Source organism: Leucopleurus acutus, assembly GCF_964270905.1.
Source record: "Leucopleurus acutus genome assembly, chromosome: 6".
In the NCBI taxonomy this organism is placed as follows: domain Eukaryota; kingdom Metazoa; phylum Chordata; class Mammalia; order Artiodactyla; family Delphinidae; genus Leucopleurus; species Leucopleurus acutus.
Window position 1 is genome coordinate 99,422,352 of NC_139149.1, and position 15,658 is coordinate 99,438,009.

A 15,658-nucleotide genomic window follows, 5' to 3' on the forward strand; every position below is an offset into this window, starting at 1 on the left:
CCTCCTACCCCCCTATTCTCACCTGACAACCTTCCTCTATCCTGCTCCCTGGCGCCCCTCACCCCTCTCCAGCCACGACATCACACTGGGCTCCTCTCCTGGGCCCACCCCCTACACTGTTTCTGCAAAGTGAGGAAATGGGAGAGAGGCCAGGAAATGAGACCCCAGAACTGTCCAGTCCCCACTCATCCCAGGGCCCTCAGTCCGCGCCCTGCAGACGTCCAGGGAGCTGTGAGAAGGAAGGAGGGCCAGGAGGAGCCAGGCCACCGAGACAGATCCCAGGTGGACCCCACGATGGACGTGAGGACACGAGTGGGGAAACCGAGCTTTCAAGAGAGACATCCAAGATGGAAAAGGCAGTGGGGCTGGGACTGCCAATGACCAGAGAAGTGAGAGAAAGCCGGTGTGAGTGGAGAGGGGACCAGCAAACAGAGGGCGAAGGAAGTCGGGAGACAAGAAGACAAGAGGAAGGTGGAGAGCTCCGACCATCTCACAAAGAGCAGTGCGAGGGGAGGGCCAGCATCAGGGGAGTGGGGGGAGGACAGGAATAAAGAAAGAGGAGAGGAAGCATGGTGTGTCACCAGTCAGGCTGCCAGGAAAACCGAGGCACGAAACAAGGTGACACGGCCTCATCTACAGGTTCCGGAAGCAAGCAGGGCCTGGGGCTCCAGGGACTCCCGCCAGCCCAGACTCAGACCACTGAAGGGGAGGACACAGAGCAGAGTCTGAGCTGAGACCCTCAAGGGCCCAGCTGCAGCCCCTGTAGTCAGAAGCCAGATCTGGGCTAAGGCTCTCAGGGCACTTGCTTCCTGACTAGGAGAAGGCCACAGCTGGTCCAGGGGGGCAGGCCCCGAACAAGCTCTTGGGAGGACCTCGAGCACCCCCAGATGTGAATCCTTCACCACTCCACAGAAGCCAGGAGAGCCAGCACGTCAGTGCACCCGGGCTGGACCCTGCCTCAGATGTGGGTAGAATCCCTGCATCCCTTCAGGTCAAGGCTGGAGGCTCTCCTGGGGCTGCAGATTTCCATTTGCTCCCGTGACCTGAATGGTACAACGCAGTTTCCTCTTCCCCCTCCTAAAAGGGTCCCAGACCCCCTCTGTGATCCACTTGAACCTGGCTTCTGGCATGTCCTATTCTCACTCTGTCCGGGAGCTTCTGGATAGAGCAGGGGCAGGCCTGGCCCCAGTCAGACCAGAGAGAATGAGTTTACGGATGCAGCCTCCCCCGCCCCATCGCAGCCCTGTGGATGGACGAACAGAGTCATGAAGCCGTGAGGGGTAAGGACTCGGACCCAAGGGTAGGAGGAGGCACCCCAGACTAGGCTTGGGGCACAGCCCCCCTGGGAGCCCCAGTGTCCTCATCTGGGGAACAGGCAGTGTTGCATTTGCTTTTCTTCCCAGTGCAGTTGAGAGCGTGCCAGGGGACACGTATGGGAAGCGTCACCTCCATCGTCCTCACTCTCACCTCCCAAAGAGAAAGACTGAGGTAAAAACCAGCAGAGACCAAGGTCCGAATCCTGGCCCTGGCACCTACCAGCTATGTGACCTTGAAGAGATGATTTCTCTATTCTGAGCCTATTTCCTCTTCTATAAAATGGAGACAAGGATCCTAACCTCATGGGTAGCTGTGAGGATTAAATTAAACGTGAAAATGCCTGGCACTGGACCCAACTCATCCAGGCATTCTTTGGAGCTACTGGACAAATATCTCAGAACCCGGGTCCGGGAGGGGCACGCTGGGGTGACTGTAAAAGCAAATTCACCCACCCCGAAACCCTTCCTGGGTCTCCTAGCTGCATACTACACACCCCACCCCCTCCAGACAGATGCTCTCCGCCAGAGCCCTGGGCAAGAGCACCCTGTCTGGAACACACAGTTCACACTGCCATCCGGGGAATGGAAGCCCGAGGAAGAGGAGCCAGGAGTCCCAGCAGGATGAAGCCAGAACAGCATTGTTAGGAAGATGTTGGAAGCAGGCCAGGAGAGAGGTGGAATGGGGGCACATAAGCCCAGAAGAGGCTGGAACTCAGGAAGAGGGAGGAACTGAAGGATGCCTCTCGAGCAGGGGAGACAGAAAAGAAAGCACAGCGGTGAGTTCCTGAGCTTCCCGCCCCCACTGAGGATAATCAGGAGGAAACTGTCAGGACTAAGCATGAAATACTCAAGTTAGACAACAGGCAGAACTTCCAATAAGGCACCACAGTGCCAGAGAGGCCTCTGTTCTCACCCTACTATTCCCCCACTCTCCTCTTCTAAACCCCAAGTCACGTCTGAGTCTTCAACTTCCTATGACTTAGCATAATACCTCAGTATTAGAAGTTCCTGTTCACTTTAGCAGGAAAACAGGCCGGCCCTGCCCCACCCCGGTCCCCAAATCTCCAGCGTTACTCAGTCCAGCACCTTCTGTATGGATTCTCTTGCCAAAACCAAAACCCATTCCCGTCATCCGTGGCCATCTTAGATCCCTGGGGTAGGGGAACACTTCCCATGCAGACATCTACCCTTCATCCACCAGAAACATCTTCCTCAACCAGGCCTCACCTAGGCCACTCACACCTGGTTCTGTCTAACCCCAGATTGTCCCCTTTGTTAAGTTTCTGTCTCTGGGAGGCAGAGGAAAGTGTGCAGAGGCTGAGGATGGGGATAGAGGTGGTGGGAGTGGTGAAGCAGCTTGGAGGGCAGGGCGGAGCCCTCTTAGGGAAAGGCTGATGGAACCCCATTATTGTGGCTGAAAGTTCGTAAGAAAGGGCTGGGCCCTGGTTAGAAATGGGCTGTATTTTGTTTAAGGGGCCAAAGGAAGGAAGCAAACATGAGGCTGGAAAGAGAGGGACTGTGTACAGCATACATGGACACACGTACAACACGCCCCTACAGGACAAGGTGAGGGTCCTGGAGCCAAAGGTCCAGGGCGGGGACTCTGTCGATGAGGAGTGGGGGACCAGGACAGGAAGGAGTGGAAGCGGGTAGAGCTGAGTACCCCTGGAGAAAGAAACACAGGTGCCAATGGAAACTTCTGGCCATTTTGGACCCCAAATAGCTTGCAAATTGGATGCAGAAGAGGATGCAAATGAGGTTACTTTACAGGGAATTCTTTGTCTATGCCCTGCTTGACTATAAGGAGATGTCAGTGCAGGGCTGCCCTGGAGGTAAGAACCACCCCAGTCTTCCTCCTTGAGACCCCCATCTCCTTGAAGGAGGCCCCTCCCCCTCCAGCCTTGGGCCCCAGGGAGGGGGCCCTCCTGGGGCCTCGCCCTACCCTTAAGTCTCTTTCTAGATCCCCAGACCTCCTTATATCTCTGCCCCTCACACCCCAAACTTCCTCTTCCACAAGGGGCTTATCCCTGAACCCCACAGAAGGGGGGACCGTGCGTCCCATGGAGAGAAGCTTTCTACTGATGAAAACAGGAAGGGCGGCAGCAAAGGGAAATCAAAAGATCAACAGTCATGGGGGCAGGTCAGGCAGCAAGGCCCACGGGGATCGTACCGGTCAGCCCCCTGCCTTCCCGGAGATCCCCTCCAGCCCAGGTCAACCAAGGGCCCTCCTGGCTTAAAGTTCTTCCAGAAGGGAGACTTCAGAGCCTCCCCAGATCATCCTGTTCTCTGGCTTCACAGCTCTGGCTGCCGGGAAGTGCTTCCTAATGTCTGACCTCCAGCCCTTCTGCTGCTCTTTTCACACCTGCTGGTGGCTTCACACCTCACATCCCATCAATGGCCTCAAGGCCATAGCTAAGAGAGCTGATTTAGGAGGAAGGGAGTGGAGGATCCCCTGCATCTGGGTCGAGAAAAGGCTGCATCTTGCAGCCCTCCTCACCAGTCACAGCATTCCTGCCAGCCTCACTCCACGGCAGGTAAAGGAGGCCCCAGCCCAAAGGAGCCAAGTGGATACTTCCGGGGAAGTTGGCTGATTGAACACACACGTTTTACATGTTCCCTCTTGAAACTCCTCTAAAGCAACAGGAAAGTTGTTGTTGTTTTAAGGAAAGCATAAAGCCTGGAGGGTCAAAAAAAGAACCAAAAAGAGGGAGAGGAGACTACAGGAGCGATGCTCGGCACAGCACAACCACTGCGGTTGTTAAGAACTAAAATACTTCTGGTCCAGTGGGTAAGCAGTTACTGCACACCCGCCGTCCCAATGCTCTAGCCCCTCGCCTGGACCCAAAAAGGCTACTTCTTGTCTCATAAGGGGCCTCAGGACCCTCTCCAGCCTCTCAGCACAGTCCCTAGGATCTCCTGTTAAATATTTTGATTATCACCCCTGACAACAATGTCAAGATTCTGGGAGTTGGAGAGCAGATGGATGTGTGGGAACTGTGAGCCTGAGAAACCTAAACCCTGAGCTGGCTGCGGGAAAGCCAGGAAGCCACCAGATTCTCCAACGCAGAACCCCTCCAAGGCTCAGGATCCGTGGCATTGGAATACCTTGGTGGGGGGTGAGCGGCGGCAGTGAATGTGAACCTGAACCAGGATTGGTAGGACACTGAAGAAGTGGTTAGATTTCCAGATCCTCTCCCTGACCCCTACCAGAAGACAGGAGATTTATTCCCTGGAAAGGGTAAGACAGCGGGCTCTGGCCCCAGGGCCACCAGGCGGTTGAGGGCATGAGTACTAATAGAAAAGAGGGGGTCAAGTGAGTGTTTACTGAATATGAGGCTGTCGGGCCCCTACCTGCCCCGAGGCAGAAAAGTGAAAACTTCTCTGGAGATCCGGCAAGCCCAAGAGGAGAGACCCAAAGATATTGACAGCAGTTTCCCTGATACAGCAGCCCAGCTGGACACCTGAGAGCCAGCGAAGCCCTCAGCTGGTCCATCCCCACCCCCAGCGCAAAGAATCCACCCTTTAATGTTCCGCTTAAAACATAAGTGGAAAACCCAGGCTCCCAGGCATCTGAGGAAAGCTTAGCGGAGAAGCAATGGAGACCAACAGCAACTTGAAGAAAGTAAGTGAAATTCAGTGGGAAGAAGACTTTGAGAAAAAGTTAGTAATATCCTCAGAGAGATCAGAGAAGAAAATGCATCCATGAAACAAGAACAGCCTGTAATAAAATAAAAAGAATATTCAGAGAGCAGCAGTAAGAAAGCTCCCGGGAATTTAAAAGCACAGAACCCAGATGGAGGCCCACGCGGGGCACCCAGCCTGTACTCGCCTCTTCACCCACTCTGCACACCGTGGCAGAGGTCAGACTCTCCTCTCCAAGGAGCTCTGCAGACCCCAAGTCCATGATGGGAGTCATCTGGAGACCAGAGAGGACATGGAGACCCAGACACAGGGGGAGATCCAAAGGACCAGGAGGAGACAGAGGTTCCACAGCTGAGGCTGGAAAACGACGGAGGCTGCCAGCTTGGTGAGCTTATGGACGTCCCCCGGGAGTCCTGTCAACCACTGGCCCAGCAGCTATGCGCCTAGCAGTGGCCCCATCGTTCAGGTAGGAAAGCTGATGCTTGGAGAGCCTGAGCCATTGCTCAGAGTCTAAAGGGAGAGAAGTGCGAAGCTGGGAGTGAGAACTCATCTTCACTCAACCTGCATGCAACAAAACCAGCGACGGCTGGAGTGACTCTGCCTCCAGTCTGCCAGCCTGGGCTTGGATTCAAGTCCTAACCATCGACACTTACCAGCTAGGAATCCTCGTTTGATCTTGGCACTCAGCTCACCCCTTTCTGCCCACGTGTCACCCATCAGCACCAGAAAGTTCCTGCCAGGTATCGTTGGGGCCCGAGGCCCTCCAATCAAGCTTCTGGCCACAGCAGGGTGGTGGGGAGGCCCCAGGGCCCCAGTGGAATATGTCCCCCAAGGAGACCATGAAGGACCTGTGGGCTGGACCCTGCCTCTGCCCCAGACTGCCTTGAAAGCACATCACGCATGGGTCTATTTTTAGCCAGGCCCCAGAGGGCAGCCAGCCACTCAGTGTTATTCTAGACTGTGGGGTCATCGTGCTGGCCGGGGTGAAGGGGAGCCACAGCTAAGGCTGTGGAAATAGCACCCCTGGGAGGAAGCACCCTGTAGATCGAGGGGGGCAGGAAGAGTGGGGGTCCAGGGCAGGGAGTCAGGGCCAGGAGGGCTGAGTTGGGGACAGAAGTCAAGAAGAGGCTAGAATACTGGGAAGGCAGCAGGCGACAGGGCCTCCCTGGAACTGGCATCGAGGGGCAGGGAGGAATACCTGTCTGGTCTCTCCTTGGTGAGGGGGGCAGTGCCAAGGAAGGCAGATGCCAGGGTGAGAATGAGGGACGTGATGGAGATAGCGAGCTGTGCAGAGAGAGAAGGAGCAAGGGAGGGAAAGGAAAGAGAAACAGACAGACAGAATGACAGACCCAGAGAGAGAGCCAGGGGCGGGGAGGGGTGACAGCACCCACTCCCAGGGCCAGAGAATCACTCCCAAGCCCGATACCCCCCTCCTCAAAGGCACCCAGTCTCCTTTCTCCCACGAGGGCCTCTCAGCCTTGGTGTAGGGGCCCCAAGACTCCTCTGCATCCCTGAATCCTTTCAAGATTCTCCCTGCCTACCGCCCGTATAAAAGAGGCCAAGCTGGGACATGACACACGCACGTGTACACGCATACACACACACACATACATACACGGCCTCCTGAGAAGAGATGGGACAATGGAGAGGGGAGAGGGGTGTCCCTTTGTCACCCTGCCCAGCCTTGGGAGTTCAAATCCACACAAAGAACTTCACAAAGGGCCTCTGGCTCCCAGAGGGGGAGATAAAAGGGGGAGGAGGGGAGGAGGAGAGGGGAGACCCCAGAGCTGGAAATTCCTGGTCAGTGGGTCTGGGAAGCAAGATGGGGGCTGTTCTCACAGCCACAGAGGCTGCTGGAGAGCTTAGGGGGAAGGGGAAGCAGGGGTGGGGCACGGGGCTCCTGTGCTCAGTGGGTAAGGAGAAAGCTAGAGCGAGAAGTGGCTTCCTGGAGGGGGCAGTCAGGTGCTGCTCAGGTGCTGCTAGAGGCAACTGAGGGAGAGGCAGCCTGAATGAGCGGGGCAACAGGACTAACCCCACCCCAGTCCCAAAGAAGGTAGATGAACCCCTACCCGTTCCCGACACTGCCTCGGGTCTGGCAGGGGGGAAGGTGGATGCCTTCAAGGCTGAAGGCCAGGCCAGGAAGGGGGTGTCGCAGGAGGACCGCCTGGTCAAACAAGACAATGACTTCTTTCTCCCAAGAGACCACTGAGAACAAGAGGAGCCCCAACCCTGGTACAGTTGAGGGAGACTGTCTTGCTCAGCAGAAAGAGAATGGGTAAGAGGCAGGAGGCGGGCCAAGTGCAGAGAGCCAGGAACCCGAAGACCTGGCTCGCATCCCAGCTCTGCACTTACAGTAATGAGACCATGCACAAGTCACTCCCTGGGCCTCAACCTCCCCATCTGTGAAATAGGGTGATAATGGCTGCTCACATCACTTTTCAGGGTTGTTGTGAGCATCGTGTGAGGCTCGTTTTAAGGACATTTATTATCATTATTGCTAAATGACCTCTGACCTGTCTGCCAAGTCAGACACCCTAAGCCCAGGGCTCTCCCCGTCCCTCTCCCTCTTTCTGAAAGAGGCTCAGAGGTGAGGCCCTTGGCCAAGCCAGCTAGTGAAGGGGTCAACCAAATGACTACGAAGGCCCCTTCCAGGAGGAGAAGGAAACTGACGTTTACTGAGGGCCTGCTAAGTGCTGGGAACTTTACCTACATCAGCCAACTTAATCCTCTCCCTAACCCCGCGAGCAGGTGTTATCATTCCCATTTCCCAGATGAGAAAACTGAGGCTCACAAAGTTAGTCAGTGGCAGAGCCCAGACTTGCAACCAGATCAGTCCCACCCCCGGTTCCACACTTTTCTGCTACAAGCCCTCCCTCATTTTATTGGTATCTGTCCCACCCCTCACCCCCAATCCCTGAACCCCAGAGCAGAGCTCTGAGAACAGCCTCTTCCTAGCACACCCATCGCCAGCTGACCTCAGGATTCAGGAGTCCAGACTGCAGAGGGTGAAAAAAGAGGGAAAGAGGTACCAACAAGACCAGAGTGTGGACGGGCTGGAACAGTGCCACCTGCCCACTGCGTCCCACAGCTTGGCATATACTCTTTCCAACAGCCTGGCAAGGTGGGCTCTATTGTGCCCATTTCACAGGCGAGGAAGCTGAGGCTCAGAGACACTATTAGTTTGCCCAGGGCCCCCAGCTAGGCAGCAGTAAGCAAGGACTCATCAGCTGCCTGTCCCCAAGCTCCTGCTCCCTTCACGACAGGGCCAGCCTTGGGAGAGGCGGTGCTGAGTCACACAGGGAGCCCAGGGGTCTTGCAGGAGAACCATGGAGAACTGCTCTCCCCCCAGCCGGTTACCTCCAACACACTCAGCCCCTGCTGGCTTTGCTGCAATTCCATGAAGAAGCAAGGGAATAAATTAGCCCTGCTTAGCATATTGAGTGGCTGGGGATCAAGAGGCCGTCCGGGTGGCTCACGCATCTCAGTGCAGTCTGCAGAGGTGGGGAGCTGAGCGGGGGGGCGGACAGTCTGACCGGGCTGGGCCTGGTCCGACCGCCCGCAGACAGCCTCAGCTCAGTGCCCAGAAACACTTGCTTCCACTCCAACTTCATTCCCCTAATGGTGTCACAGCTTGGCTCGGCTCTCTGAGCCCCTGCCCCGCACTCCAGCCAGCCGGGCCAGTCCCAGAGGACACCCAAGGTTAGCATCAGGGGTAGTATCGAGCTGCCCGGCCTCTCCTAGGATGAACTTTGAGGTGGACGGCTCTGTCCAGGGGTTAAGATTCCCGAATGCCCCTACCCAGAACGCTCACTGGCCCAGCGTGCCTGTGCTTCAGTTTCCCCCTCAGCACTGAGGTACCTCAAGCAGGAAGGGAAGATGGGGAGGGGAACAGAGAGCAGAGTCAAAGGCCGGGTGCAGTCAGCCCTCTGCTCCAAGCGGGACCACCACACCGTCAACTCGACTAAGCTAAACGATATTAACTCAACAGCCAGGACCCAGCCTGAAGCCAGGCCCCGAGTGAGGAGGCTGCCCAGGGGGAGCATGACAGCCTGGGGCCCCGGCTGCTGCCTCCTTCCAGATCCTTGGGTCACCCCCCTCCACCCCTCCCAACCCACCTCAGACCCCAGGACCAAAGGCCCTGTCCTCCTCTGAGTTCGCCTGTGGCGGCCACTAGAATGCACCGTGCAGACCTCCTGCGGCAGGAGCGGGGCCCCAGCTGTGCACTGAAATCCACACTTGCGGAGGCCGCGCCTCCTCGGGCTGCTCCCCACCACTGATTCTAAGGCAGACCTGCTCCTGGGGGCGAGGAGACCTGTCTGCCAACTTTGGTTCCTGGATTGCCTGTCTGCTTTGCTGAACTCTCCTGAGAGGGCCCGGAGGTCTAGGGCCCTTCCATCGCATTCTGGCTCCCTCTGTCTCCCCTTCACCCGGGGTCAGACTCACATTGCCATCTGAAGGCTCTCCCAGCCTTCCCCAGCTCCTTCCTTCCACTCACGCATTTCCCTTAATAAAATCTTTACACATTTAATCCCATCTTGTTTCTCAGAGGACTTGGACTAATGACAATCACTCAATAACCATAACGACACCAACACCAAGAGCTGTTCTTTATAAAATGCTATCCATAGGCCCCATGATGTTCTAAGTGTTTTTAAGGGCAGCAGAGGGAACCAAGGCACAGAGAGGTTGCATAATAGGCTCAGCGATGCACAGCCCTGAAGGGGCAAAGCCCAAAGCTGAATTCAGTTTAACCAAGAAGGCCACTTATGTAACCACTACTCCACACTGCCTCCTGTGTAAGAGAGAGGCCATCCATCCAACCCTCCCTCCTGCCTCAGGGGGGGAGAAAGAGGCTGGAAAAGGGATTTGAAACTCCTAAGGAATGGGCAAGCCAGATATAGAAAGAAACAGAGTTAGAGCGTGAGAGAGATTTAAGGAAAGAAAGAAGGCCGAAATGAGACAGAGGAGACCAGGAGGAGAGCCAGCTCTGGCCCTCAAAGAATGCTGATCCTACAGGCAAGACTGCCTCACCTCCCCAGGGCAGGGGCGGGCTGAGCTATAGGAGCAAAACAAGCAGAAGAGGAAGGAGAAGGCGGCCCTGGAGCACTTTCCGACCCCACCCACCTCTTGCCACCCTTGGCCAAGCACCCCCAACTGGCACGTGACCAAGGTGTGCCCGCGGCAGCCAAGGAACTCTGCAGCCAGGCTCCTCACAGCCCCAGGTCCCAGGAATCGCCATCCCTTCCCGCCTCCCCCATTCCTCGTCCTCCAGCCTCTGCAGGGCAGACACAGCAGGCCCAGCCCGGGTCTCAGGGTCCCAACAAAGCCAGGCCTGTCCCCTGCCCAGCCTCCGAGGGAGTGACGTCTGGGCTGGGCAGCAGGTGAAACTGAGCCAAGAGACAAGGCAGAGAGCCAGGGACAGACCTCCCCTGGGTGACCTCGCGGCTTAACTCCTGGCCTGCCGGACCCGAGTTCTTGGGGCTGTTGGTTAGGGGATGACGGGGTGGGTGGAGGTGAAGTCAGGGATGAGGAAAGGGAAGCAGCTTCCAGGGGGCACCCCGTCACACACACACACACACACACACACACACACACACACACATCCCCATTTGGTCCAGCCACAGCCATGTGAGAATGACCCATCTGCTAGCTCTAATCACCCCACACCCACCCGTCATCCATCCTCCACCCTGTGCCAGGGATAGTTTAAAATGCAGATTCCCCCCAAACCTGAGACTTCCAGAGGTTCTCCATGGCCCGTAAAGTCTAAAATCCAAACTCTTTAGCTTGGCATTCAAGGCCTTTCCCATGCTGATCCACTCTTTTTTTTCTCACTCTCCTCTCCCACCCTCTACTCCAGCTCCCTGAGGGCATGCACACTTCCACACCCCCTGGGCCTGACAAAAAATGGCCTTGGCTCCCTTCTGTGTCACCTTGTAGGACCCAGGTCAAAATGTCACGTCCTCTGGGAGGGCTTTCCAGACTGCCGCTGGCAGAAGAGCCACTCCCCGCCCTAGAACCAGGTGACAGCTTGCACAGGCCTGCCTACATGTTGTCTCAGGATGATGTGTTTGGATGTCTGCCCCTCACCTGCGCCCACACCACGAGGCCTCCCACCACAGGGTGAGGACTCACTGGGAAAGACCAGTGTATGCACCCAGGACATGGCAGAGGGTGGGTGAGTGGGAGAGAGGAAAGGTGATGGAGAGAAGGATGAAGGGTGGATGGAAAAGAGAAGATGGTGGAGGGAGCGAGAAGCAGGTGGGTGGAAAGGCAGATGGGCTGAGAGGTGAGCAGACAAATGAGAACTGGGAAGCTTCCACTGGCTACAGGACCAACATGGCACACATGGGCACAAGGGCCCACAGACCAAAGCTTTGCCAGAAGCCTCTGAGGATGGGGTCTAAGGACCCATGTGGCCACTCTTGACAACTGCGGTTTCAGCTGTGGCAGGAAGAGGGGGTGAATGGGCTTTGATGGGGACCCCTAGAAGTTCCTGAGAAGCGGGTACTGACAGGAATGCCAAGAGGAGCTGGGCAGAGGCGAAAGCTTGAGCTGAGATCAGAAGACAGCCCCACCCCCCCAACTGGCCTACTTGTGACAGCCGCCCACTGCCGGGTCCCAGTCCACCACCAGAGTCTTATCTCCCTTCCTACTCTCTTCAAATCTCCAAAACGCCTGCTGTCAGTTGACCTCTTCCAATACTGTAGACATTCCTATTTTACCTCTAATCATGCCTGAGCTTGACCCAGGTGGTCTTATCTCAGTTCCCATCCCCACACCTGCACCCACCCAGGTGGTGCCCAGAGGAGCCCTAAGACCCAGGGGATACCACAGCTTCCCAGGCAGAAAAGCAGCAGGCCACACCTGCCCATCGCTGTCCCCTGTGCCTGGCCTCCACCTGGGTTCTCTGGCATCTTTACCTGCCCCACCCTCGCCATCCACCCATTCATCCACGGAGCAACCCTTACTGAGCTACACGTCCTGAGATACCAAATTCACTAAACCTTGACTCTGGCCTGAAAACACTGGCTCACAGACTTAGGGGGAGACAGGCTTGTGAACACACATTACCAGAAGCACCCCAACTCTCCTCTTCTTGGCCAGGAAGGAACACTAAAGCTGTGGCCCTTCCATCCCCTACTCCTCGGATGGGTTTGGAGACCCAGCTTCCTGCCCTGGGCCCTAGGGCTACTCAGGCTGGGAGACAGAGGGTCTGGCCTGAAGCACCAGGGCTGGGGTCTCTTGATGGGGAAGGGGTCAACTTAGGGATCAGATCTGGGACAGTCAGCAAGAAGACCTGGACCCTCAGCGCCACCCGGGTCTCCTTCACTCCCCACCACTTGGCTTCTCTGCACATGGCGGCCTCTGCTCCCCACTCACAGGCTGCTGCCCCTCCAGGGCCGCCTTGGCGTGCCTGCCCTTGGCGCCGCACTCCGTCCTGGTGCCAGGGGCTCTCGGCAAGTTCGTACATCAAACAAGGAGGCAATGGCTGGCTTCCTGCCCTCGGGAAAGAGAGAAGGACTAGAGGGCGTGGCCCCATCCTCAACCTCGGGCACTCCTGACCCACCAGGGACCCGGGCCTGCCCCCAGAGAGTGGGTGAAGCTGAGAGAGGTGGTGAGCTGACTCCCACCCGCCCCTAATCCAGCGCAGACCTCTAGGGCTTTTTCCTCCTTCCCCTCCCACACCTGAGCCCCATGTGGCCAGGGGGTGGGTGGCAAGATGAGAAGAGTCACCACAAAGGGACATGTTAGGGAGCTAGAGAATCTTCTCCCCTTCCCCAGGATGTCTCCCATCCACGTTGTCAAGACGCTGAAGTGCTCCCTTTGTAGAATGATGCCTCGGATTCTTGGGATGCTGGAGTCTTCTAGAGACACGCATCAAAATAGATGGAAAAGTCTACCTAACAGAAATTAGAACACAGGATCGCCAAAAGACATGCATGAAAATGTTCATGGCAGTGCTATGCGCAGTAGTCCTGAACTGGAAACGACCCAAATGCCTGTCAATAGCAGAAGTGGTAGCTTCAAACAGTGGAACACTAGGCAGCAGTGAGAAGGAATGATCTACAGCCAAACGCAAGAATATGGATGAAATTCTCAACCATAATGTTGATCAGAAGAAGTCAGGCACAAAAGAACACATGTGCTCCATTTATAAGTTCTGCAGCAGGCAGATCTATGCTGGTAGAAGTCAGGATAATGAATAACCCTCAGAGGAGAAGTAGTACCCAGAAGGGGACAGGAAGGGGGACTTCTGGGTGTGGGCGATGCTCTGTGTCTTGACTGATGCTGGTCACATGGACACGGGGGGGTGTTAAGTTTGTGGAAAGTTTGGGCACTTTTCTGTATTTATGAAACACTTCACTAAACTAAAATGGAGGAATGCCCAATGAAGCCTTACCAGCTACCATCTTTGGAAGATGAAGGGAGTCATCTTCACCTCACCCCCACCCCCGCTCCCTCTCACCCCACCTCCAAGCCATCTCCATGTCCTGTCCCTTCTCCTGCAGAATCAGTCCTGGCCTCACTCCACAGCAAGCCGTCCCCATGACCCATCACCTCTCTAACCCAAACCATCATCATCTCTCCCCCAGATGACTGCAACCACCTTCCCAGGTCTCTCTGCTTTGCCTCTCACCCCTTCCAATCCACACACACACACACACCACGTGGACGGCAGTGCTCATGGGGTACCGGCCAGAGAAAGCCTTTGTAAAATTCCCTAGGAGGTCCCAACTCTTCTCCGTCTCAGGACCTTCGCGTGTGCCGTTCCCACCACCTAGAACACTTCTCCTCACTAACTTCTACCAGCACTTTGGCTCCTTGTTTAAATGCCACTTCTTCCACCTTCCCGATCTAACTGCGATCCCTCTGGTAGCACCCATTACATCCTTGGCTTCTCCATCGCACTGTTTCCAATAATGCGCTTGTGCAACTACTTGTTTGCACTCGGTTCTATCTCTCGCCCTGGACTGACACCCAGTCTGAAGCCAAGAACAGGGGCTGCCTGCCTTCCTGCTCTGGCTTCAGCTCCCAGCTCCGTGCCTGGTTCACAGCAGGTGCTCAGAAATGCTCATGGACTAAGAGACTAGATCTTCATTGTTCCCAACACAAAAAACAAGTGATAATTATGTGACATGATAGAGGTGTCAGCTAACACTACAGTGGGAATCACATCACAATATATAAATGCATCAAATCAACACGTTGTATACCTTCACCTTACACAATTTATTCAATAAAAATAAATTTAAGAAATACATAAACTTACAGTGAAGTAAATTCTATTACACACTGAGGTAATGAACACCCTAAAACTAAAAGAAAAAAAAAGTTTGTTGAATGAATGAATGGCCAGGCCTGCCTATCTTATAGGCAGTCTGGGAGCAAAACTCCCACTTGTGCAAGGTCAGGACACTTGAGTTATGGTCCTGGCTCTGCTACCCACTCGCGTGGCCCTGGGCCATAGTCATTTCCCCTCCCTGGGCCTCAGTGTGCTCATTTGTGAAAGGCAGGGTTTTAAGGATCAGGACGCTGGGTGGGCTTGAGGGGGGTTATGATACTGTGTGTGTGCATTTCTGCAGTGGCTGAGTGTATGATATTGTGTGTGCACGTGTGTCTGTGTGTGTATCTGTGTGTGCACAAGCCCATGCACATTTCCCTGGCAGGAGAATCCATAGCTTTCATCAGATTCTCAAAGGAATCTGTGACCTTTCAAGGTTCAGAACCACTCACCAAGATCCTTTAGCTCTGGGGTCTATGACTATATATAACTAGAGAAAGAGAAAGAGGAAGTAATTCAACCCAGAGTACAGGGAGTTAGATTAGACCCCAGAACTTCCATTATAGATGTAGGACCCCATGACAGGAATGCAGGGGAGGCTGCAGGACCTTTACCCCTGGGGATCTCCTAAAACTCAGTAGGGCTCTGGGCTATTGAGAAGCCGGATGAACTGACCCCAGGAGTTGGCTTTCAGAGAGAGGAGGCAGAGGGAGCCCGGAGTCTCTCCTCACCTCTGCACCCACCACCTTCCGACAAGCACCCACCTGTCTTGGGATGCGGCAGAGAGCAAGGAGGCGAGGCTGGCACCTGGAGATGCCCTCCAGGCCCCTTGGCGCCCAGGTCAGAGAAGGCTTGGCGGGAATGCTCAGGACGGATGCCAAGCCCCACCTTCCCTTCTCCTGAGGCTGGCAGGCTGCTATGTGGGACCAAGGGAGGGCTCGGACTGTAGGGCAGTCATGGGACCCTGAAGAGGCCACCTGAAGCGTGCAAGGCCTCTATCTGCAGGCTCCAATAATCTGGAACTGAGGCTCCGAGGCATGGGAGCCAAGGCGGGCAATCTTCCTCAAAGCCAAGAGGAGGAACAGGCCACAGATTCCAGCCAGGGGAGGAGAGAGGTGCGGGCAATTAGGTCTGGGGGGACAGAGAGGCCACCAGAGCGAGGAGGGCATTGTGGTCTGAGAAGAGGACAGGCTGCTTAGGGGGATGAGTGGGGACAGCGTGCAGGGGCAAGAGGACAGGATGGCCTGGTAGGAAGGGGGCTTGCCAGCGGGGAGAGAGGAGGGGTGAGGCTGCGGGTGGAGACAGGTGATGTGAGCACAGGCTGTGGCCCAAGGAGAGAAGTCTGGCCTACGGAATGGGGGATGGAAGGGTGTGTGGCAGGAATGGTGGCGTTTCAGGGGCAGGACTGTCAGTA